Source organism: Cucurbita pepo, chromosome 10 (assembly GCF_057944985.1).
Source record: "Cucurbita pepo subsp. pepo isolate OVF chromosome 10, ASM5794498v1, whole genome shotgun sequence".
Classification (NCBI taxonomy): domain Eukaryota; kingdom Viridiplantae; phylum Streptophyta; class Magnoliopsida; order Cucurbitales; family Cucurbitaceae; genus Cucurbita; species Cucurbita pepo.
In genome coordinates, this window is record NC_141807.1 from 10,844,049 (window position 1) to 10,871,258 (window position 27,210).

Sequence of the window (27,210 nt, forward strand, 5' to 3'; positions counted from 1 at the left end):
CCCAACCAAATTCGAACAGGTGACCTCTTGATCTGCAGTCAAATGCTTTACCACTAAGCTATGGACCCATTTTGCATGATTTCAACCTGAGTGACCCCTTCTACAGAGTGTCAGTCTAAAAGTGTAAAAAGTGTCTCTCCAAAATAAAAGGGCCCAACCAAGTTCAAACGCGGTCAAATTCTCTACCACTGAGCCATGGATCCATTTTGTAGGATTTTAACCTTAGTGACCCCTTAGACATAGTGTCGGTCCAAAAAGTGTAACAAATTTCTATCCAAGATAGAAGGGCCTGTTAGGATCGCACAACAACGCACACGCTCGATCTAGATGAACACAAAGAACAGGATAGAAAAAAGTGCAAGGAGAACTCTGGCTAAAAGGATTTTTCTATTGATGACTTCACGTATGTACAGTAAGAGAGAAGTACAGAGAATAGAAAGTACTTTTCAAAGCTCTAGCGGACGGGATATATATATACAGTTCAGTTTACTATATATAGGTTTACCAGATTTAACCATCTACTATATATAGCCATTTACTATATATAACTTTACTCGATTTAACCATCTACTATATATAGCTATTTATCATATATAGGTTTACCGGATATAGTTTTACCAAATATAGCTTTACCAAATATAGTTTTATCGGATATAACCGTTGACCAAGCTATAAATAAGCCGCAGGCTCTATAACCTAACAATTCTCCCACTTGGAGACTGATCTAGTCAACCAAGAATTTCATTCTCAAACGACCATGAGCATCTTCATGGTCTTCATGGCACCATATCAATTGAGGCTTTGCACAACCTCAATATTCCAACATCAACACATTTTGTCAACATGTTTGCTGGATTCTTTGCACCCTCTATCTTCTCCAAACACATCACCATCTTTCACTAACCTGCAAGTGAAATGGTATCGTCTTGTGTGTTTTCTCTTTAAATGATAGACCGGGTTCCTTCGCCAACCTTATGACACTCTGGCTATTTCTGTTAAGAATCTTCGTGCTGCTTCTTGCCCATTCTTCCAGATAGTCAGTCATCCATATCGTCTTCTTTCCAGCTTCAACTATTGCCACGTACTCAATCTCAGTACAACGCATTTTTGAAGCCTAGATGTCCCATCATCCATGGCTTGCTTCTACTTGGTTGTATCCTCCAACTGTAGGGTCTCATCAAAGGGTTGTGGTTCCCTTTCATCAGCAACAGATAGTGTAATGAAGGTACATACATATCTGGTACTCTGATAGTACAGGATGATCTTCTCAACACTAGTTCAGGTGTCAGTTGCTCCACTGCTGATTCCTCCGCAACAACCTTAGGAGTTTGTTGAGTATCTGCTACAAGATCACTTGGTGATTTTCTCCGCAACTCAACCTCAACTCCCACTTGCTTTGTTGTCTTGGAACCTTGCTCCACATATGGTTCCTCAGCAGTAGTCTCAGGAGTTTCTTGAGTATCTGCTACAACATCACTAGGTGAGTTTCCCTGCAACTCAAGCTCAACTCCCACTTGCTTCGTGGTCTTGGAACCTTGCTCCACATCTGGTTCCATTTCCAATCGCACTTTCTTCAATTCTCTGGCGGTCCTTGTGAAGCTAACTCATTTCTGCTTGCTCATAACGTAGTTCTCACAACGACCCACATCAACAGATTTCAGACCTTCTAAATCTCCTTTCGCAGCCAGCCTCTTCATTCCTTTCGCACTCATAGGTTCAAGTCTATTGTGCTGTAGACTTGAATTTGAAGCACTCTCAGCAACAGCAGCTATGTTCATACACCCTGCAGTGGTGTATAAGGTTCCAGATTTTGAGCCACGTGCTACCACCATAGCACCCTTCATAATCTTTCACGAACTCTTCCCTAACTTTGTTGCATAAATGTGCTATCCAACTGACCAATAGAGATCATGTCCAATCATTTCCTGCCGGAGTTTTTAAGTCGAAAGTGCTAACCACTACACCATAGAACCACTTGTTAAACTTTATTTTGGCAGCGATTTTGATAAGCGCCAACAACGCTGGATTTTGCAAAGCTAGAGGTCGTAGTATCCTTAGATACTTTCACAAGGTGTTTTCAACTTCTTTTATAGGTAATTGAACTTTTGAGTTCATGTAAATGATTGGTTGGATTAGTATCAGTTTAAGAAGACAAAGGAGAGAAGAGAGACTTTGTTAGAAATTCTCCCATAGGTAATCCCCCGAGGTGTTTTCAACTTCTTTTATAGGTCGAATTTTAAAATCAAACCACAACAAAATTTACTTCTATCTAGCAAAATTATTTTTTTGTTTGAAACAAGATTATTCCCTTCTTTTTCTAAAACTAAATTTGACTCTCCAGTAGATTTTAATAGTTTTGTTAATTAAATTTTCTTTAAAATTTTTGTAGACAGAGTACCATGGAAATAAGGCTCAAATAAAGGATATAAGACACATAATTGAAAGAACCTAAAATTTTTTTGTAGTTTGCTTTTCTAGGATGTCATCAGGAAAGTTTGAGACAAAGACCATTGGATAGGTTTTAATAAGGCTCAAATAAATTTAAAATCCAAGAAAACGTATCTGAGTTTGATATTATTTGATTTTGGGTATGGACACAACTAGCTGATTTCTTTTGATTACATTAATGAATGTATGTAGATGTTTAAAGTGTTGATCTTAATGGTTTTAGAAAATATCAACACATCATCGATATAAACTATCCAAATTTTTTGAAAGGATTGAACATATCATTCATAATCTTCTGAAATTCGGATGGAGCGTTATTTAGCCTAAATGGCATGACGTTCCTCTCATATTTTCTAAATTGGACATTAAATGCTATTTTATATTTGTCCTTTTAGGAAACTAGAATTTTCCAAAATCCTAATTTCATGTCGAATTTTATAAAAACATTTGACTCTAAATTCTTTTTATCAAATCATTTTTGTTTTGGATTGAATATCTTATTTATTCTAAAACCTTATTCAAAGGTTTGTAATTAATTACCAGTATCAGAATTTCTGGTTTCTTTTCACCATGTTGTTAACCTAAAATGCCAGACATGACCACATGCTCTTTGAAGACCTTATCAGCTTCCTCTGCAAAATATCACCTAAAATGTCACAGTATTTAGTGCAAAATATCACCTAAAATGTCACAGTATTTAGTGTTCGATGCTTTTTGACTTAACCCTAGGGTTCTATTTAAAGTGAACTTGTGATAATTTTTGTCAAATTATATATTTGAATACCTAATACATTAAGATATAATATCTTATTTCAATAATATTAAAATATCGTAGAATATCATAATATATGTTTAATTAATATGAATCTCATTCAAATTTCAAATATATATTTTTATTTAATGTTTATGATACACATCAATTATTTTAATATTTAACATATCAAATACGTTAATATGTTTTGATATTATACTTCAAGACTATAGGAACTTGCTCAGAGGACCTGAGAGTTACATTGGCCTACAATGCATCTCATGGACGATGCAAAACTATGGTAGCGCTTGAAGGTGAATTGTATAAAAAACTGGTCATGCACCAAAAAATCATGGGAAGACCATTGATGGAATTGAAGCAATCGACGCTCCCCTGTATGGGTTTCCAATCAAAGACCTAATGTTTGATGTTGACTCTTTTGAAGAAAGAGCCACATGATCAAACAACAAGAAACGGGGCGGTATCTCTGAGAACTCTATCACACACATAAAAAAAATATGTCGAAGAGTTAGACATTACACAGAAGATCTGGCTTTCATCGAGGAGACCCGACTTCGATTCTCGAAAATTAAATTTTATTTTCTTATTTCGTTTATTTTATAGTTTCATCTTTTGTCACCAATTATATTTAAACTTTACCTAGGTTTGAGAAGCACTATAATGGATGAGTTCAATAGTATCTTAGATTAAAATGACTTTTATGAACTTTGAACCTTTAATAGTGTTATGTCATAGATATTTGGTTCAATTTCAACAACTGAGGTTGAGGTTATTCAAATGGTTAATGTGATAATCCGGTCATTTTCAAGGTCTCTTTTGTTGAACGCCATCATGGCTGAGATGACTGAGATGACTGAGATGAGCACTTGAGTGAGTTTGACAAGGAGGGTCGTAGAGAACGACACCCCGAGCCAAGCTCATGTTGGGCTTAACAAACTAAAAATCCAAAAACACAAACCCTTAAATGGGAACCAGGATGCTAAGGAATTAAAAAACTTTATTTTTGACGTAGAACAATACTTGAAGGTGACAGGAACTTGCTCATAGAACCTAAGAGTTACGTTGGCCACAATGCATCTCATGGACGGTGGCGCTCGAAGGTGGATGATATAAAAAATGGGTCATGCACCATAAACTCATGGGAAGACCATTGATGGAATCGATGCAATCGACGCTCCCCTTGATGGGTTGCCAATTAAAGACCTGACGTTTGATGTTGACTCTTTTGAAGAAAAAGCCACACGATCGAACACCTCGAAATGTCGCGGTAGCTCTAAGAACTCTATCATACGACCTGAGAGTTGAGGGCTACAGGAACTTTCTCATACGACCTGAGAGTTACGTTAGCCGCAATGCATCTCATGGACGATGCAAAACTATGGTAGTTCTCGAAGGTGAATGGTATAAAAAATGGGTCATGAACCATAAACTCATGGGAAGATCATTGATGGAATCGATGCAATCGACACTCCCCTGGATGGGTTGCCAATCAAAGACCTAACATTTTATATTGACTCTTTTGAAGAAAAAGCCACACAATCGAACAGCTTGAAACGTCGCGGTAGCCCTGAGAACTCTAACACACACAGGGAAGGGTGTGTCGAAGAGTTAGACATTAAGTAAAAGATCATGCTAAAACTCTTCAGCGATCTGACAAAAGACTTCAGGACATCTACACCAAAAATCCATTGTTGTCCAGCGGTAAGGATATCTGGCTTTCACCTAGGAGACCCGAGTTTGATTCCCGGCAATGGAATATTATTTTCTTATTTCATTTTATTTTACCGTTTCTATCTTAGACTAAAAAGACTTTTATGAACTTCGTACCTTTGTTAGAAGTTATGTTATAGATATTTTGTTTAATTTTAAATGGTTAATGCGATAATCCAGTCGTTCTCGAGGTCTCTCTTGTTGAACGACATCATGGTTTAGATGAGCAGGTAATTCAAATGGTTAATGTGATAATCCAGTCATTTTCGAGGTCTCTCTTGTTGAACGACGTCATGGTTGTGATGAGCAGGTGATTCAAATGGTTAATGCGATAATCCAGTCGTTTTCGAGGTCTCTCTTCTTGAACGACATCATGGTTGATGAGCACCCGAGTGAGTTTGACAAGTTGGGCTGTAGAGAACCACACCTCAAGCCACGTTCATGTGGGCTTAACAAACTTAAAATCCAAGAACACAACCCCTTAAATGGAAACCGGGATGCTAAGGAATTAAAAAGCTTTATTTTTTACGTAGAAAAATACTTGAAGGTTACTTGAACTTACTCATAGGACCTAAGAGTTACGTTGGTCGCAATGCATCTCATGGACGATGCAAAACTATGGTGGCGCTCGAAGGTGAATGGTATAAAAAATGGGTCATGCACCATAAACTCATGGGAAGACTGTTTAGAATCGATGCAATCGACGCTCCTTCTTATACAAAATTTGGATCAACCAAGAGATAAAGCTAGAATTAGATTATGGAACCTTTTTCTAAATCGAGTAACTCCACAATCGAACTTCATCGAGGCTTGATTGAATGACTCAGATGCAATCTACCACAAGAATTGCATAAAACTTAGAAATGACAAAGATATGCTCGAATTTCAACAGGAGGGGTCATCTCAACTTGATAGATCAATTTCATTTATCACAAATATGTTTTTACATAATAATGTGTGGGTATTTATAGTCTCCCCACAAAAGAAGTTAGTGGCCGTGATTGAATCTCGATCCCTTTAGATCTCCACAGAAGACGAAGTCAATTTGAGCATTACAAACTTTATGAAATTAAAATAAGAAATAAAGTTTTCTAACCACTCATGAAATGATGCTTGCAACTTCATCCGCTACTTCAACCATGCAAATATTTACTTTTGAATCTCCAAATGGTCTTGACTCAAACGACTCAACTTGTCACACATGAAATGATGGTTGAACCTAGCCTATCCAATTTTGTAGATGAAGTATGAATGCTTGTTGAATCTTCTTGGCCTTGGGTTGTGTAATAGGTCTAGTTGGAACACCGTGATTCTTATCATCATCCCCCTATTCAAAAGGATTTTTCCTCGAATCAGACAAATCATCACCTACATCAAAAGGACTCAACTCAGCAACATTGAAAGTAGAATGTACACTGTGATTCTTATCATCATCCCCCTCTTTAGGATTCGTCCTCGAATAAGAAAAATCATCACCTACATCAGAAGGACTCAACTTAGCAACATTGAAAGTAGAATGTATTGACAATTCTAAAGGAAGATCAATTTTATTGTTCCATGCAATAAAATGAGTCATTTTACTAAATGTCTTATAGATTATTTATAGTCAAATAAAGAATTAGGAATCCACGCTATCTACAAACGCACTCCCAATTGAGCTATCCACGCTAACGTTAAAATAAAAATTCATCAGTAAAATTATTTACGCTAACTCATTGAAATTTTAAAAAGAAATCATCTTTAAATTTAGATAAGATAGTAAGTTATATTACTTGAATCAGGTGTGGTGAAGGTTGAACAACAACCTGACCTTCAAATCTTCAATATTAAGCTCTCCCAACTAAGCTATCCCCTGTAACATTGAAAATGAAAATTCCGAAATTTTAAAAAGAAATAATTACTAAATTTAGATTAAATAGTCAAGTAATTTTAAAAAGAAATAATCACTAATTTTAGATTGAATATTTAGGTTATGCAAGTTAGTCAACTTGAATTAGGTGCGGTGAAAGTGGATCAAACACGTGACTTTCAGATCTTTAGTGATGCTCTCACGTGACTTTCAGATCTTTAGTGACGCTCTCCAAACTGAGCTATCCCCGCTAACATTAAAAATAAAAATTCATCGGTTAATAAGATATTTTCACTACTTCATTGAGATTTTAAAAAGAAATAATCACTAATTTTAGATTGAATAGCGAGGTTATACAACTTAGTCAACTTGAATCAGGTGCACTGAACGTGGATCAAACACGTGACCTAATCACTAATTTTAGATTGAATATTTAGGTTATGCAAGTTAGTCAACTTGAATTAGGTGCGGTGAACGTGGATCAACCACGTGACTTTCAGATCTTTAGTGATGCTCTCACTTGACTTTCAGATCTTCAGTGACGCTCTCCAAACTGAGCTATCCCCACTAACATTAAAAATAAAAATTCATCGGTTAAGATATTTTCACTACTTCATTGAGATTTTAAAAAGAAATAATCACTAATTTTAGATTGAATAGCAAGGTTATGCAACTTAGTCAACTTGAACGCTCTCCAAACTGAGTTATCCCCGGTAACATTAAAAATAAAAATTCATCCGTTAATAAGATATTTTCACTACTTCATTGAGATTTTAAAAAGAAATAATCACTAATTTTAGATTGAATAGCGAGGTTATGCAACTTAGTCAACTTGAATCAGGTGCAGTGAACGTGGATCTAACACGTGACCTTGAGATCTTTAGTGACGCTCTCCCAACGAAGCTATCCGGGCTAACATTAAAAATGAAAACTCATTAGTAAAGTATTTAGCTAATTCATTGATATTTTAAAAGGAAATAATCACTAATTTTAAATTGAATAGTCAGGAGTGAAGTTATGTGACTTGAATCAGGTGCGGTGAATGTGGATCGAACACGTGACCTTCACATTTTCAGTCTGACGCTCTCAAAACTAAGTTATCTTCGCTAATATTTGAAAAAAAAAATCATAAGTAAAGGTATTTCCGCTAATTCATTATATTTTTAAAAGAAATAATCACTCATTTTAGATTGAATAAAGTTATGCAACTTAAAGAACTTATGCAACGTAAACCAAGTGCGCGAACGTGGATTAAACATGTAACCTTCAGATATTCAGTCCGAACTAAGCTATCCCCGCTAACACTAAAAATCAAAATTCATGTGTAAAGGTATTTCGCTAATTCATTATTCATTGAAATTTTAAAAAATAAATAATAACTAGTTTATTTTTTATTGAATAGTCAGCTTATGCAAATGGAAACAGGTGCAGTGAACGTGGAGATTAAACATGCGACCTTCAAATCTTTAGTTTGACACTCTCCCAACTGAGCTATCCCCGCTAAACATTCAAAAATAAAAATTCATAAAACTATAAGGTGCAATGGATGCAAATTGAACAAAAGACCTTCCAATACTCAATTGGATGCTCTCCCAACTAAGCCATCCTAGATAACATAAAAAATAAATAATCACATGTTTTAGTGAATAGTAAAGATAGATCTTCTGCTAGTAAAGATATGCAATTGAATAGTAAAGATAGATCCAATACTCAATTGAATAGTAAAGATATGCAACGTAGTCAACTTATGCCAGTTGGATAAAAAACGTGACAGATCTTCTGCTAATTCATTGAGATTTTAAAAAGAAATAATCGATCTTCTGCTAATTCATTGAGATTGAGATTTTAAAAAGAAATAATCGCTAATGTAGTGAACGTGGATCAAACGTTACCTTTAAATCTTCCTTCTACTAATTCATTGAGATTGAGATTTTAAAAAGAAATAATCGCTAATGCAATGAACGTTGATCAAACGTTACCTTTAAATCTTTAATATGACGCTCTCCCTGAGCTATCCACGCTAATATTAAAATTAAAAATTCAAAAAGAAATAATCGCTAATGCAGTGAACGTGGATCAAACGTTACCTTTAAATCTTCAATATGACGCTCTCCCTGAGCTATCCACGCTAATATTAAAATTAAAAATTCAAAAAGAAATAATCGCTAATGCAGTGAACGTGGATCAAACGTTACCTTTAAATCTTCAATATGACGCTCTCCCTGAGCTATCCACGCTAATATTAAAATTAAAAATTCAAAAAGAAATAATCGCTAATGCAGTGAACGGCGTTACCTTTAAATCTTCAATATGACGCTCTCCCTGAGCTATCCACGCTAATATTAAAATTGAAAATTCATAAGTAAAGGTATTTCCACTAATTCATTATATTTTAAACATAAATAATCACTAATTTTTGAAAGAATAGTCAAATTATACAACCTGAACAAAAGTGCGGTGAACGTGGATCGAAAACGTGACTTTCACAGATCTTCAGTCTGACGCTCTCCCAACTGAGCTATCCCCCCAATCATTGGAAATGAAAATTCATCAGTAAAGGTATTTTCGCCGATTCATTGAGATTTTAAAAAGAAATAATGACTAATTTTTTATTGAATAGTCAGGTTATGCAAAAAGAAACAGGTGCGGTGAACGTGGAGATCGAACACGTGACCTTCAAATCTTAAATCTGACGTTCTCCAAACTGAGCTATCTTCGCTAACATTAAAAATGAAAGTTTTTAAGTTTTAAGTAAAGGTATTTCCACCGATTAATTGAAATGTTAGAAAGAAATAATCACTAATTTTAGATTGAATAGTCAAATTATGCACCGTGAACCATGTGTGGTGAACATGGATCGAACACGAGACCTTCAGATCTTCAATCTAACGTTATCTCAACTGAGCTATTCACACTAACATTAAAAATGAAAATTCATCGGTATTTTCGCTAATTCATTGAAATTTTAAATAGAAATAATCACTAATTTTTAATAAGATATTCAAGTTATCCAACTTGTATAAGGTGCGGTGAACTAGAACACGTTAGGTATTTCCGATAATTCATTGAGATTTCAGAAAGGAATAATGACTAATTTTAGATTGAATAGTTGGGTTATGCAACTAGAATCAGGTGCGGTGAACGTGGAGATCAAACACGTGACCTTCAAATCTTCAGTCTGACGCTCTCCCAACAGAGTTATCCCTGCTAATATTATAAATGAAAATTCATAAGTAAAGGTATTTCCGCTAATTCATTATATTTAAAAAAGAAATAATCACTAATTTTAGATTGAATAAGCAAGTTATGTTTTTAGATTGTATAGTCAGGTAATAAACTTGTATTAGGTGCGTTGAACGTGGATAAAACACGTGTGACCTTCAAATCTTCAGTCTAACAATCTCCCAATTGAGATACTCTTACTAACATTAAAAATGAATATTTATCAGTAAAGGTATTGGGTACGCTTCTGAAAATTCAACAAAAGGCAATAGTATTAGATCGAGATGCCAGATTTAAATCTCGCTTCTGGAAAATTCAACTAAGGCATTGGGTACGTAGTTATAGTACGACATTCCACCCATAAACAGATGGTCAAACAGAAATGCTCAAGCAAATATTGGAAGACATGTTGAGGGTATATGTGATGGATTTTGCAGGAAGCTCGAATAATTACCTACCCCTTATGAAATTCACTTATAGTAATACTTGCCAAGCCACCATACAAATGGCCACATACGAGGTTCTCTATGGACGAAGATTTTGATCCCTTATCTTTTGGGAAGAAGGGGGCAAACGACAACTATTGGGCCACAGTTGGTGCAAAGTACCACGCCGCAGTCCAAAAGATTAAAGCTAGGATACAAACCGCACAAAGTCGAGAGAAAAGCTATGCAGACCTAAGGCGCAAGAACATGGAATTGTAGGTAGGGGATCATATATTCCTAAAGGTAGCACCCCATGAGAGGGGTGCTCAGGTAGGGTAAAAAGGGGAAGCTAAGCCCTAGGTTTATCCGTCCCTTTGAGATATTAGAAAGGATTGGATCTGTGGCCTATAGAATCGGGCAATGCCCAAACTTGTCTGCAGTACATAATATCTTTCATGTATCCAAACTACGGAAGTATACCCTAGATCGTTCGCACGTACTGGCTCATGAAACTCTCTTCTTGAGAGATGACCTAACGTATAAAGAAGACCCGATTCAAATAATAAACAAGAAAGTCAAATGATTGAGAAACAAGGAAATCTCTCTTGTTAAGGTCATATGGAAGAATCATAGAGTAAAAGAAGCCACTTGGGAAACAGAAGGCAAATAAGAACCTTGTACCTTGACCTATTTTAGAATAAACACTTTCGATGACTGAAAGTTTTCAAAGGAGAGAAGAATTTGCAACACTCAAGGTCTCCAATAAGAGACAGTGTATAATCCCTATTAGGTTGTATCTAGAAGTAAAGAACAAGTAAAATTGAAAAAATATTGAGAAAACTGTACTTTTTCTAATTTGTATAAACTTCCCGAATCATTAAATTTTTTATAGAATAAGAATTACAAGTTGCTTAAAAAAGGAAGGCTCCGATCGGAGAAGACTTTTCTAGTAGAAGATTCAAAAAAATCAAGAATGAAATTATAGAAATTCTAGACGTTTCATTGATAGTGGAAAATCCGTCTATAAATTATGAATAAGGGTAGACTATTAGGGGCAAGAAGCAAGCTTAATCGAGTACCCAATCGAGAGATACAAGTTTTTTGTTTTGGGGCATCGTGTTCATGGGTTTACCTAGAATTCGAGAACTATAGTCCACTATTCATTTACAAACTTGTTCCTGCACCTTCTAAATAAGTTTGCCCATAAGTTTGGTGAAGGAAAGAGGTCCTCAAAGTGCTAGTAGGTTTTCACACGAATTAGTCCACGTTAGGTTACCCTCTAATGTTTTCCTAAGCTCAAACCTCAACTCCTAAAGCCTAACCCATGACATTATGTATAAACCTAGGTTCATCAATAATCCATGTACCAAGTATCTAGAACTATGTGAATAACATGCTAAATAAGTTGCTAGGATCCATACCCATAAGTAACCATTATCTGCATTACGATGTGTACTAAAAGGCCCCTATTCCTCTTTAGGTAGGATGTCCTACAATATGTATCATGAGCTGGATGTTATGATAGGCCTACCTTTCCCATAAGCTAAACGAGATGTCCTGCACCACGATTTACCAGTAGGATTACATGATTATGACGACACCACTCATGTGTTCATGGGGAGAAAATTGAAGGTTATTTTAGCGGAAGGTTTTCAGGATCAGTATATGATACATGACATGATGACCTCTAAGTTCTAAGATCCTGAAAACATAACAAGAAGTAATATCCTAGCTTATGGTCGCGATTAAGAACCTACGAGTAGGCTACTTACTAAGTTTTACTCACTCCATGTTTATCATTTTTTATCAAGTAACTAAGAGTTGGTCGTGGATGAGAGTGGACTTTGGAGTGTGGGCCATGGACTAACCTCTATTTTTAATCTAGTATTTTTTGTTCTTCTCTAGATTCAAAATAAGCCAAAAATGATAAAAAAAGCCATGAGGAATTTGTAGAAAAATTATGGATTTTTCGAGAAAAATAATAATAAAATATTCCGAAAGTTGCAAATTACCAAAATACCCCTAGAAGAATGGATAATTATAGAAATGCCACTCTAATTAGAATCAGAGCATCTACCGTAACCATCCGAGCAAAATTCTTCGAACACAAATTTCAACCGTCGGATCTCCTCCAAAATTTGATATGATCTAGAACGAACACGCACGGATCATCACATCCAACGACTAGTATGCAAAGCCAAGGTGGGTAAGGCTATGATCGGAGTTGATATCTCCAAAAAGTTATTTAGAAAGTTCGATATCTAATAATGAATAATCTGGAGCTCTCAATGTTGGTTTAAGCTCCTCCTATAAAGTCTGAAGTAGGAGCAACAATACGGAATAAGAATCGAGAAATGTCGATCCCCCAATCGAAGGCAATAAGCGTTTAGATTGTGGGTCTCCTACTCTCAGATTTCTTCCAAATTCGAGAGTAATCCTCCACCATTTCTCTTCAAACTTCTAAATAACGAAGAATCTGGAGTTCTCAATGTCGGTTTAAGCTCCTCCTATAAATCTGAAGTAGGAGAAACAATACGGAATAAGAATCGAGAAAGGTCGATCCCCCAATCGAGGGCAATAAGCATTTAGATTATTGGTCTCCTACTTTCAGATTTCTTCGAATCTTGAGAGCAATCCTCCACCATTTCTCTTCAAACTTATTCCTACCGTTTCTCAACAAGATTACCCACAAGTTCTATGAAGGAATATAGTGCTGAAAGACCCTAGAAACCATTCCCCCAATTCAATCAACCATTGAAGAACTTCAAGAAAAACTTGAAAATCCAATCCGAGGATACATGATGATTCGTCGAGCAAGAATGATTCCAATCAGTTTCTACACCTCCAAGGAATGCTTCCATAGAAGACCACAAAGAAAAGTAACCTCGAGAGCGTGTCGAATTGAAGGAAATAGGTTTTGAAATTTAATTGGGGATAAGAGTCGAATTCCTATCTACGATCTCTTTTCCTTCAAATTAAGGATCCTCTAGCTTCAGAGGAAGAAGTTGAGTAAACTTGATGAAGGAATCGAGAGAGGAAACATCGTAAAACAAGCTACCCAAGAGATCGAAAAATCTGGCGTTTCGAATGAGTTGCATACCGAGAACGATTTTTGAAAATTAACGTCTTACATTCAAAGACGTTCCTCCAAACCAATTCCTTTAGCCTGAAGAAAGGATATGGAAGAGGTTCGATAAAGAAATAGGGCCTTGAAACCCCTAGAATCGGCTACCCAATAAGAAATCCTTTGTTTTATCTCCAGCGATAAATCAGATTTTGGATGAACTTTGGAAGCGAATATCTTAGGCTACGATCCACGAGAAGGTATCAAATCAATCACTAGCCCTTCCTTGTAATACCCATCTTTAGGTTTCACGAAGAAATCGAGGAGAGAAACGCTGTAAATGTGGCTGTACAGGCCGAGTTTCAGATGGCGGCGACGCGAAAAATGTGCATCTTCTTCCTGTTCAGAGGAAGAAAACGAGGATATGGCCAGTTCAACTGAACTGTCCAAGTCAACTCAAAATTTGACCTTTTCTCGGGTTTTCTCAATTTTAACCCCATTCCAGACGTTTCAGAAACTAGACACAATAAGGAGTACGTGGAAGGAAATTTTGAAGTAATTTAGATACTGGAAGCTCAAGAATGGACGTCCCAAACGTCGACGACGAGGCAAGTAGCCACCTTGGACTTTTTGTTAAGAAATACTTGTAGAAATCGCTTGGATTTTAATATGAACCCTAAACCAAGTATGAATTAAGGATATATGAATGAAAAACCCAAAGAACCGTGAGTTAAGACCCTGAACCGATCAAAAAGCTCGAGATTTAAGTAACGTTAAAATAACCCACTATATGAGCTCCGCTGCCTATCAAATTTTAATGCAGAGCATATTATAGTATGTTAAGGTCAGAAGTGAAATTTGGTTGTCATTGGATAAGGATAAGTAGGTAAACGAAGAAATGATGTAAAATGACCATAGTGCCCCTAAGGTAATTTACCTTGTTTATGACCTAGATGACCTTCAAATGCTATGAAATTCATCGGTAGATCTTATTTTATGAAATGTTATATGAATCCTTATCCCAAGAGGTTATATAAGGTAATGAAGTTTGGGAGTTATTGGAAAACTTTAGTTAGCGAAACAAAGATATGGGAGAAAATGCTCATCACGATCCATATGACCTTTGCCATCATGCACGATGTTTATAAGTTTTGTAGTCAATGTTGCCAATGTTTGCTGCACAAAAAAAGATAGGGATGTTAAATTTTTAAGTCACTTTTGGAATATTAAGTCATAAATTGGGTAACAAAATATTACGAGCATTGCTTAGGGCTATTATTTATAAGAATATTAAGTCATAAATTGGGTAACAAATTATTGTTTTCAACTACATGTCATCTTCAGATTAACGAGCAAACTAAGGTGGTTAATAGAACGTTAGGAGCATTGCTTAGGGCTATTAACAACAACTCTTTAATAAACTAAAATCATACCGTCAACATACTTAAACTATATAAAACTCTCTCGCCTCCCCTATTAAGTTTAGCTCTCCATACAAACTGAATTAAACAGAGGAATCCGCATCTTCATCGTGTAAAATTGATGGAATAAGCAAAGAGAATAAGGAAATAGAGAGTTATCCCGGTTTTTTGCCGTTCGTCAATGGAAGTTCCCTTCTCTTGAGCTCTCACGTCCACCTCTTTGCCCTAATCAATCCTTGTTGGTCTCCTTTTCTTTCTACTGTCAACAGCTTATGGATTAGTGTTTTCTTCTTCTTCTCTGGTTTCACAGCAGAGGCTGCTGCTGTGTAATTCGATTTTCTCCCCAAAAATGTGGCTCCTCTCCTCTTGGTCTTCCTTTTCCTTTTATATTGAGCATGAGTTCCCCTTTAGGGCTAAAAAGGAATAAGTAGTCCACATAGGATGTTCCTCATTGGGTAGTCAATGACCCACTCGGACTGATGATGTGGATTTAAAATTTTTATGTCATCCCCCATTTGTTTCCAAATTTGCTACTCCCACATGGTTAGCATAAATGTCTGAAATTTTACCATATAACTCAACTAAATATACAATTAAGATCGATTTATGCCAAATCATTTTTTTTTTCATGTTAGACCGCAATAAACGATTTCATGCTCACTAAGTAGAATAAATGGGTAATAAATGAGAAAATTGTGAATAAGGGTGCAATATTAACTATAAAAAGACTTGATATAACTCTACTTTTAGAGAGTTATCAATATTATAATGGCTACTACCTAAATTATAACCTAAAGTTGATAATTGATGTCCAATTAGCCAACCCTAAATTTGTAATCATTGTGGAGTGATTGAAATTACAATGGAAGTAGTTTAAACTCCTAGTACCTTAAATGAAGTTGGTCTCTTCTAATAAAACACGAATTTCTCTTTAATATCATTAATACAATTATGCTTTATCTTGAACCTACTAAACATGAAACTAAAACTGCGTTCAATTTAACTCAATTTTATTGTCATCTTGAATGACGTGTAGGATATATTCTTGATTTACCTCAATATTTCATATTAGTTAAGTTTTTTGCAAAATCACAATTAGACAACAACAAAGATGAACTTGGGTCTATTTATTATTTTAAAGAAAATTTCTAAAGATGAACTTGGGTCTTACTTACAAGTAAAATACTAGACCATCAACTTTTTGTTTTATAGTCCAACAACCGCTCAAGAAAATAGATTTCAAACTTGAGGGGAAAAAATATATTGAGTAGGAGCTAAAAATGTTGCATTTTTTTTAGAAAGGGCATTTTAGAAAGGGCATTTGGAGATAAAAATATATTGAGTAGGAGCTAAAAATATATTGAGGGGAAAAAATTCTCACTTAGGATGCGAGAGGTCCTGAGTTCAATTCTCGAAATGCCCCTATGTTCATGCCATCAAAAGATGAGCCAACCTAGTGTATTATCATTTAATGATAATGCTCTTTTAATATCATTTACTTGTGTACTCCACGATATATGTCTCAACCAAATATATTATCATTTAATGATAATGCTCTTAATATCATTTACTTGTGTAATATATGTCTCAGATGGAACTATCAAACTAAAACATACTACAAGAGATTGTAGTATGAAAGACATTTACCAAGTAAATAAATACATTAAAATAACACAAGTGACACATATATAAACTATGTTATTAATATTTTATTTCTATTACATCTTTCCTTATTTATGAAATAATGATCGGAGATATTTTTCATTTTCACAATTACTGATGACGGGAGGTTTAGGATTTTTTAATGTAAGAATCGTGGGGATGTAGCTCAGATGGTAGAGCGCTCGCTTCCGATGTGGAAAGTACGGAGATCGATACCTTGCATCTCCAAATGAATGGATCACTAATATATTATTTCTTTTCAATTTTTTCTTATTTACGACATAATGAGCAGGGATAGTTTTTCATGTCACTATTATTGATGACGAGACGTTTAGGATTTTGTGACGTGAGAATCGTGGGGATGTAGCTCAAATGGTAGACCGCTTGCTTTGCATGCGAGAGGTACGGGGATAGATACCACGCATCTCCAAAATAAAACTATCTATTATTAAATATATTATTGAAAATTATTTCTTTTCAAATTTTCCTTATTCATGACAGGTTGAGTAGCGATATTTCTTCATTTTCACTATTATTGATGATGAAAAATGTAGGGTTTTGTGATGCAAGAATTGTGGGGATGTAGCTGCGCTTAGCATAAGAGAGGTACGACTTAGCATACGAGAGGTACGAGGATCGATACCTCGCATCTCCAAAAGAAACTATTTATTATTAATATTTTATTTCTATTCAATATTTCCTTATTTATGACATAATATGCAGAGATACTTTTTCATTTTCACAATTATTGATGAAGGGACGTTTAGGGTTTTCTGATGTAAGAATCGTAGGGATGTAGTCCAAATGGTAGAGCGTTCATTTCTCATGTGGAAAGTACGGGGATCAATACCTTGCATCTCCAGTTGAATCGATTACTAAATATATTATTTCTTTTCAATTTTTTCTTATTTAGGACATAATGAGCTCGGATAATTTTTCATTTTCACTATTACTGATGACGAGATGTTTAGGACTTTGTGACATAAGAATTGTGGGGATATAGCTTAGATGGTAGAGCACTCGCTTTGCATGCGAGAGGTATGGGGATTGATACCCTGCATCTCTAGATTTTTTTCATTTTCACTATTATTGATGATGGGAATTTGAGGGTTTTATGATGCAACAATTGTGGGGATGTAGATGGGAAATACGTTATTAATATTTTACTTCTATTCAACCTTTTCTTATTTATGACATAATTAGCGGAGATATTTTTTCATTTTCACTGGAATTGATGACGGGACATTTAGGGTTTTTTGATATAAGTATTGTGGGAATGTAGCTTAGATGGTAGATTGCTTGCTTAGCATGCAAGAGGTACGGGGATCGGATCGATACCCCATATCTCCAAAAGAAACTATTCGTTATTACTATTTTATTTCTATTCAATTTTTCCTTATTTATGACATAATGAATAGCATTATTTTTTTATTTTCACTATTATTGATGACGAGATGTTTAGGATTTTGTGACGTAAGAATCTTGAGGATATAGCTTAGATGGTAGAGCGTTTGCATCCCATGTGAGAATTACTGGGATCGATACCATGCATCAACAAAGGAAACGATTGCTAAATATATTAGTTCTTTTAAATTTTTCCTTATTAATGACATAATGAGCATGCGAGAGTGTTCGCTATCAATATCATTGATGACGGGAAGTTTAGAGTTTTTTGATGTAAAATCGTGGGATTGTAGCATGCGAGAGATACGGGGATCGATACCTCGCATCTCCAAAAGAAACTATTCGTTATTACTATTTTATTTCTATTCAATATTTCCTTATTTATGACATAATGAGTAGCGATATTTTTCATTTTCACTATTATTCATGATGAGACGTTTAGGGTTTTGTGACGTAAAAATTGTGGAGATGTAGCTTAGATGGTAGAGCGCTCGCTTTGCATGCGAGTTGTACGGGGATTGATAACCCGCATCTCCAAAAGAAAGTATTTAATTTGTTATTATATTTTTTCATTTTCACAATTATCGATGCCCCGCATCACCAAACCAAACTATTTGTTATTAATATTTTGATATTTTTTTTATTTTCACTATTATTGATGATGGGACATTTAGGGTTTATGATGTAAAAATCATGGGGATGTAGCTCAGATGGTAGAGTGTTCGCTTTGCATGTGAGAGGTACGGGGATCGATACCCTGCACCTCCAAAAATAGGACTATCTATTATTAAATATATTATTTCTTTTCAATTTTTCCTTATTCATGAAATGTTGGGTAGCAATATTTCTTCATTTTCACTATTATTGATGACGGGAAATTCAGGGTTTTGTGATGCAAAAATTGTGGGGATGTAGCTCAGATGGTAGAGCGCTCGCTTAGCATGCGAGAGGTACAGGGATTGATACCCCGCATCTCCAAAAGAGAGAAATTATTTTTTTAAGTATGAGTTAATTTAACATGTTATGTATCCGTGGGTACGAGAGAAAAAGAAAGAGAGTAATGTCCCACAAGCACATATAGAGAGAGGGGGAATTTGATGAATTCCTCAAAAGATAAGAGCTTATAGGATGGCGGTAGATGCATATGACGGAACTTCTTCACAATTGCAATAGCTGACCAATGAATATTATTGTCAAAAATTTGGGGTCAAGGCCTATATGGGACTGAAAAGACCAATTTGGGGTCAAGGCCTATATGGGACTGAAAAGACCATTCACCACACGCTTGTAAATTAAATTTAAATTATATCTATCACTTCTGAAATTTTCCACGGCAAACCTTCCAATAGCTTGCACTTCTGAAATTTTCCACGGCAAACCTTCCAATAGCTTGCACTTCTTCATCATTGAAATCCTTAATTGGAACTAGATTTTAAGGCAAATCTTCTCCACGACTCACTTTTGAACACTTTTATAGATAGTTTCAACAAACTTACTTTGCTCGTCAATACTTTGGAGTTCAATATTTATAGTTGGAGAACGCTATTCAAATTGATATGGTCGAATCTTACAACAAAGTCTAATTGAGCCTCACTCTATTAGGAGATAGCCTCGAATCAAATTCTTTAGTTTGGGACATGGTTGCATTGTTTTAGTCAAAAAACCGAGACTAGTGTATTACCAATAGTATAGACATTTTGTACGTGTATTTTCTTACATATTAACAATTGTATACACATAATAATTAAATTTATGAGTAGAAGTTTGGATGAAGTTTTATTAAATAGGTACTTAAATTATATATAAAAATATATAAGATTTGTATTTTTTATTTTTTTTTATATACATTTAGGAGAACAAAACAAAGATTTAAGAAGATGTCATTCCTGCCATGTTTTAATTTTTATTCTTTCTTATTTCTCGAAGATTAAAAAAAAAAAAAGTTATCCTCTCTCAAATATGGTTCGTTATTTGATTATTTTCTCTTGAGTGAATTTTAGGTGAAACACATTCTCTACCCAAGTAATTGCAAGATGCAAGCTTCACACCAAGAGGAATCAAAGTCCCAAGTATCAACGTCCTTAAGTGTCAATTTTTATTCTCCATCTCAACATAAATTAAACTTATTTTCATGAAGATATCTATTTATAAAAGCAAAATATCTCAGAGTCACAAAAATAAAAATGAGATATAGATACGAGACATAAATATGATACCAAATAGATATGATAATTGTAATGATTAGATTTGATCGAGTTATTTGGATTAGATTTTATCTAGTTATTTGAATTAGATTTGATCGAGTTATTTGGATTAGATTTTATCTAGTTATTTGAATTAGATTTGATTTAGTTATTCTTCAATTGGATGAGAGATTTCTCCCGATTCTTCTGATCTTTACAATTTTCTTTTTCTGTTCCTAACATTTTGGTATTAGAGTCATGCCCTAAACTAGTTAAAACTAGAAGCAGCAGTCTTCTACTTGTGTCATAATAAAAGTATGTCGATGGAGAGTCCACTTGTGCAGTCTGCTGGAAGAAGGAGTCAAGGTCGTGGAAGCTTTAGAGGCATAGGAAGGGGACGAGGACGACAAACCTTCAACAAGGCCATAGTGGAGTGCTATAACTGTCACAAGCTAGGACATTTTCAATGGAAATGTCAAAGCAATACCAGACGAGGCAGACAAACCTTCAACAAGGCCATAGTAGAGTGCTATAACTGTCACAAGCTAGGACATTTTCAATAGGAATGTCAAAGCAAGGAGAATGAGACAAACTATGCAGAGAGTCAAGAAGAGATGTCGCTGAGGCTTACGTGAATATGAATAAGGCCAATAAAGAAGATATGTGGTTCTTTGACTTGGGATGTAGCAATCATATGTGTGGGAAGAAGAAATATTTTTTCAGATTTTGATGGAAGTTTCAGAGATTCAGTGAAGCTGGGCAACAACTCAAGCATGGTTTTAACCGGAAAGGGTAATGTACTACTGGAAGTGAATGGAATCATAATGATAATCATAGGAGTATTCTATGTGTCAGACCTGAGGAACAATTTGTTGAGTGTTGGTAAATTGCAAGCAAAGGGGTTACCTTTTTGTTTCAAAATGGAACATGCAAGATGTTTCATCCTGAGAGAGGCTTAATCATGGAGACAAAGATGTCTTTGAATCGAATGTTCGTATTGCATGCTATATCTCAACCTGTAGCAGCCGTTCAAACTCAATTGAAACTTATGGGGAGAAGTGGTTCAAGGTCTCTGTCCTACACTCACCGCTCCAATTCCTATCGCCTTAGTCAGAGAAGCAGAAGGGACCCAAGTTCTTCCCCCTATCATTCCACTACCAATTCCAGGAGAAGCAGCCGTTCAAGTTCCCTCAGCCGCCAACGTAGAAGTAGGTCTTCCTCGTTATCTCCTTTCCCCAAATCGTCCAGTTCCAGTCCTAGTCGTGCATCCACTGATCGGAATCATTCCATAGAGAAGCTTAAGAAAGAGGAAGAAGAGAAGAAAATGCGTGAAATAGAGTTGAAGAAGTTAGAAGAAGATGCAGCTAGGAGGATGGAAGAACTAATTCAGAAGAATGTTGAAGAAAGGCTAAACTCTGAAGAGACTAAATTAGAAATACAGAGGCGAATAGTGGAAGGTCGCACGAAGTTGTTTGATGATGTTGATGTGCAGCTTGAGAAAGAGAAAGAAGCCGCTCTTACTGCTACAAGACAAAAAGAAGAACAAGCACGAAAAGAGAGAGAAGAGCTAGATAAAATGCTGGAAGAGAATAGAAGTGTTAGGCTATGGAGCCTGATACTTATTTATAACTTGGTCAACGGTTATATCCGGTAAAGCTATATTTAGTAAAGCTATATATAGTAAAGCTATATATGGTAAAGCTATATCTGGTAAAGCTATATATTGTAAATAACGATACCACGCATGCGAGAGGTACGGGGATAGATACCACGCATCTCCAAAATAAAACTATCTATTATTAAATATATTATTGAAAATTATTTCTTTTCAAATTTTCCTTATTCATGACAGGTTGAGTAGCGATATTTCTTCATTTTCACTATTATTGATGATGAAAAATTTAGGGTTTTGTAATGCAAGAATTGTGGGGATGTAGCTGTGCTTAGCATAAGAGAGGTACGACTTAGCATACGAGAGGTACGAGGATCGATACCTCGCATCTTCAAAAGAAACTATTTATTATTAATATTTTATTTTTATTCAATATTTTCTTATTTATGACATAATATGCAGAGATACTTTTTCATTTTCACAATTATTGATGAAGGGACATTTTGGGTTTTCGAATGTAAGAATCATAGGATGTAGTTCAAATGGTAGAGCGTTCATTTCCCATGTGGAAAGTATGGGGATCAATACCTTGCATCTCCAGTTGAATCGATTACTAAATATATTATTTCTTTTCAAATTTTTCTTATTTAGGACATAATGAGCTCGGATAATTTTTCATTTTCACTATTACTGATGACGAGATGTTTAAGACTTTGTGACATAAGAATTGTGGGGATATAGCTTAGATGGTAGAGCACTCGCTTTGCATGCGAAAGGTATGGGGATTGATACCCTGCATCTCTAGATTTAGATGGTAGATCACTCGCTTTGCATGCGAGAGGTATGGGGATTGATACCCTGCATCTCTAGATTTTCTTCATTTTCACTATTATTGATGATGGGAATTTGAGGGTTTTATGATGCAACAATTGTGGGGATGAAGCTTATGATGGGAAATACGTTATTAATATTTTACTTCTATTCAACCTTTCCTTATTTATGACATAATTAACGGAGATATTTTTTCATTTTCACTGGAATTGATGACGGGACATTTAGGGTTTTTTGATATAAGTATTGTGGGAATGTAGCTTAGATGGTAGATTGCTTGCTTAGCATGCAAGAGGTACGGGGATCGGATCGATACCCCATATCTCCAAATGAAACTATTCGTTATTACTATTTTATTTCTATTCAATTTTTCCTTATTTATGACATAATGAATAGCGTTATTTTTTTATTTTCACTATTATTGATGACGAGATGTTTAGGATTTTGTGACGTAAGAATCTTGAGGATATAGCTCAGATGGTAGAGCGTTTGCATCCCATGTGAGAATTACTGGGTTCGATACCATGCATCAACAAAGGAAACGATTACTAAATATATTAGTTCTTTTAAATTTTTCCTTATTAATGACATAATGAGCGGGGATAGTTTTTCATCTTCAATATCATTGATGACGGGAAGTTTAGAGTTTTTTTTATGTAAAATCGTGGGATTGTAGCATGCGAGAGATACGGGGATCGATACCTCGCATCTCCAAAAGAAACTATTCGTTATTACTATTTTATTTCTATTCAATATTTCCTTATTTATGACATAATGAGTAGCGATATTTTTCATTTTCACTATTATTCATGACGAGACGTTTAGGGTTTTGTGTCGTAAAAATTGTGGAGATGTAGCTTAGATGGTAGAGCCCTCGCTTTGCATGCAAGTTGTACGGGGATTGATAACCCGCATCTCCAAAAAAAAGTATTTAATTTGTTATTATATTTTTTCATTTTCACAATTATCGATGCCACGCATCACCAAACCAAACTATTTGTTATTAATATTTTGATATTTTTTTTATTTTCACTATTATTGATGATGGGAAATTTAGGGTTTATGATGTAAAAAACATGGGGATGTAGCTCAGATGGTAGAGCGCTCGCTTTGCAATGAGAGGTACGGGGATCGGTACCCTGCACCTCCAAAAATAAGACTATCTATTATTAAATATATTATTTCTTTTCAATTTTTCCTTATTCATGACATGTTGGGTAGCAATATTTCTTCATTTTCACTATTATTGATGACGGAAAATTCAAGGTTTTGTGATGTAAAAATTGTGGGGATGTAGCTCAGATGGTAGAGCGATCGCTTAGCATGCGAGAGGTACGGGGATCAATACCCTGTATCTCTAAAAGAGAGAAATTATTTCTATAAGTATGAGTTAATTTAACATGTTATGTATCTGTGTGTAGGAGACAAAAAGAAAAGATACTTATATAAGGATTATTATATCATTATGGCTATGCCATTTTTATAGATAAAAGAGAGTAATGGGAGAAAGGAAAGATACTTCTATAAAACGAAAGATACTTATATAAGGATTATTTTATCATTATGGCTATGCCATTTTTATAGATAAAAGAGAGTAATGGGAGAAAGGAAAGATACTTCTATAAAAGGAAAGATACTTATATAAGGATTATTTTATCATTATGGCTTTGTATAAAAGGAAAGATACTTATATAAGGATTATTTTATCATTATGGCTATGCCATTTTTATAGATAAAAGAGAGTAATGTCCCACAAGCACATATAGAGAAAGGAAAGATACTTATATAAGGATTATTATATCATTATGGCTATGCCACTTTTATAGATAAAAGAGAGTAATATCCCACAAGCACATATAGAGAGAGGACTTATTGTAAGTAAAGAAAGCAATCTAGTAGTTATACTGCTACTTGTGAAGAGGGAATTTGATGAATTCCTCAAAAGATAAGAGCTTATAGGATGGCGGTAGCATCCGATGCATATGACGGAACTTCTTCACAACTGCAATATCTAACCAATTTATATTATTGTCATTTATAGCTTCTATCACAATACTATAAAATTTGGGGTCAAGGCCTATATGGGACTGAAAAGACCATTCACCACACGCTTGTAAATTAAATTATATCTACCACCCCTGAAATTTTCCACGGCAAACCTTCCAACAGCTTGCACTTCTTCATCATTGACATCCTTAATTGGAACTAGATTTTAAGGCAAATCTTCTCCACGAGTCACTTTGGAACACTTTTATAGATAGTTACAACAAACTTACTTTGCTCGTGAATACTTTAGAGTTCAATATTTATAGTTGGAGAACGCTATTCAAATTGATATGGTCGAATCTTACAACAAAGTCTAATTGAGCCTCACTCTATTAGGAAATAGCCTCGAATCAAATTCTATAGTTTGGACAATGGTTGCATTGATTTAGTCAACCAACCGAGACTAGTGTATTACCAATAGTATAAACAAACAAAACAAACATTCAAGAAGATGTCATCCCTGCCATGTTTTAATTTTTATTCTTTCTTATTTCTCGAAGATTAAAAAAAAAAAAAGTTATCATCTCTCAAATATGGTTCGTTATTTGATTATTTCTCTTGAGTGAATTTTAAGTGAAACACATTCTCTACCCAAGTAATTGCAAGATGGAAGCTTCACACCAAGAGGAATCAAAGTCCCAAGTATCAACGTCCTTAAGTGTCAATTTTTATTTTCCATCTCAACATAAATTAAACTTATTTTCGTGAAGATATCTATTTATAAAAGCAAAATATCTCAGAGTCACAAAAATAAAAATGAGATATAGATACGAGACATAAATATGATACCAAATAGATATGATAACTGTAAGGATTAGATTTGATTAAGTTATTTGGATTAGATTTTATCTAGTTATTTGAATTAGATTTGATTTAGTCATTCTTCAATTAGATGAGAGATTTCTCCCGATTCTTCTGATCTTTCCAGTTTTCTTTTTCTGTTCCTAACATTTTGGTATGAGAGTCATTTCCTAAACTAGTTAAAACTAGAAGCAGCAGTCTTCTACGTGTGTCATAATAAAAGTATGTCGATGGAGAGTCCACTTGTGCAGTCTACTGGAGGAAGGAGTCAAGGTCGTGGAAGCTTTAGAGGCAGAGGAAGGGAACGAGGCAGACAAACCTTCAACAAGACAATAGTGGAGCGCTATAACTGTCACAAGCTAGGACATTTTCAATGGGAATGTCAAAGCAATACCAGACGAGGCAGACAAACCTTCACAAGGCCATAATGGAGTGCTATAACTGTCACAAGCTAGGACATTTTCAATTGAAATGTCAAAGCAATACCAGACGAGCCAGACAAACCTTCAACAAGGCCACAGTGGAGTGCTATAACTGTCACAAGCTAGGACATTTTCAATGGGAATGTCAAAGCAAGGAGAAGGAGACAAACTATGCAGAGAGTCAAGAAGAGATGTCGCTGAGGCTTACGTGAATATGCATAAGGCCAATAGAGAAGATATGTGGTTCCTTGACTCGGGATGTAGCAATCATATGTGTGGGAAGAAGGGAATATTTTTTAGATTTTGATGGAAGTTTCAGAGATTCAGTGAAGCTGGGCAACAACTCAAGCATGGTTGTAACTGGAAAGGGTAATGTACGGCTGGAAGTGAATGGAATCATAATGATAATCACAGGAGTGTTCTATGTGCCAGACCTGAGGAACAATTTGTTGAGTATTGGTAAATTGCAAGCAAAGGCGTTATCTTTTTGTTTCAAAATGGAACATGCAAGATGTTTCATCCTGAGAGAGGCTTAATCATGGAGACAAAGATGTCTTTGGATCGAATGTTCGTATTGCATGCTATATCTCAGCCTGTAGCAACCGTTCAAACTCAATTGAAACTTATGAGGAAAAGTGGTTCAAGGTCTCTGTCGTACACTCACCGCTCCAATTCCTATCGCCATAGTCAGAGAAGCAGAAGGGACCCAAGTTCTTCCCCCTATCATTCCACTACCAATTCCAGGAGAAGCAGCCGTTCAAGTTCCCTCAGCCGCCAACGCAGAAGTAGGACTTCCTCGTTATCTCCTTTCCCCAATTCGTCCAGTTCCAGTCCTAGTCGTGCATCCACTGATCGGAATCATTCCATAGAGAAGCTTAAGAAAGAGGAAGAAGAGAAGAAAAGGCGTGAAACAGAGTTGAAGAAGTTAGAAGAAGATGCAGCTAGGAGGATGGAAGAACTAATTCAGAAGAATGTTGAAGAAAGACTAAACTCTGAAGAGACTAAATTAGAAATACAGAGGCGAATAGAGAAAGGTCGCACGAAGTTGTTTGATGATGTTGATGTGCAACTTGAGAAAGAGAAAGACGCCGCTCTTACTGCTACAAGACAAAAAGAAGAACAAGCACGAAAAGAGAGAGAAGAGCTAGATAAAATGCTGGAAGAGAATAGAAGAAGGGTAGAAAAAGCACAGACGATTAGTTCTGGAGCTACAGCGGAAGGAAGAAGAACAATATTGTGAGCTCGAGTTGATTCAGAGACAAAAAGAGGAGGCAGCTCAGAGAACTAAGGTAGATGATAAGAGTTTGAGTTATGTTTTGCTGGGAGTTAGGGAAGAGT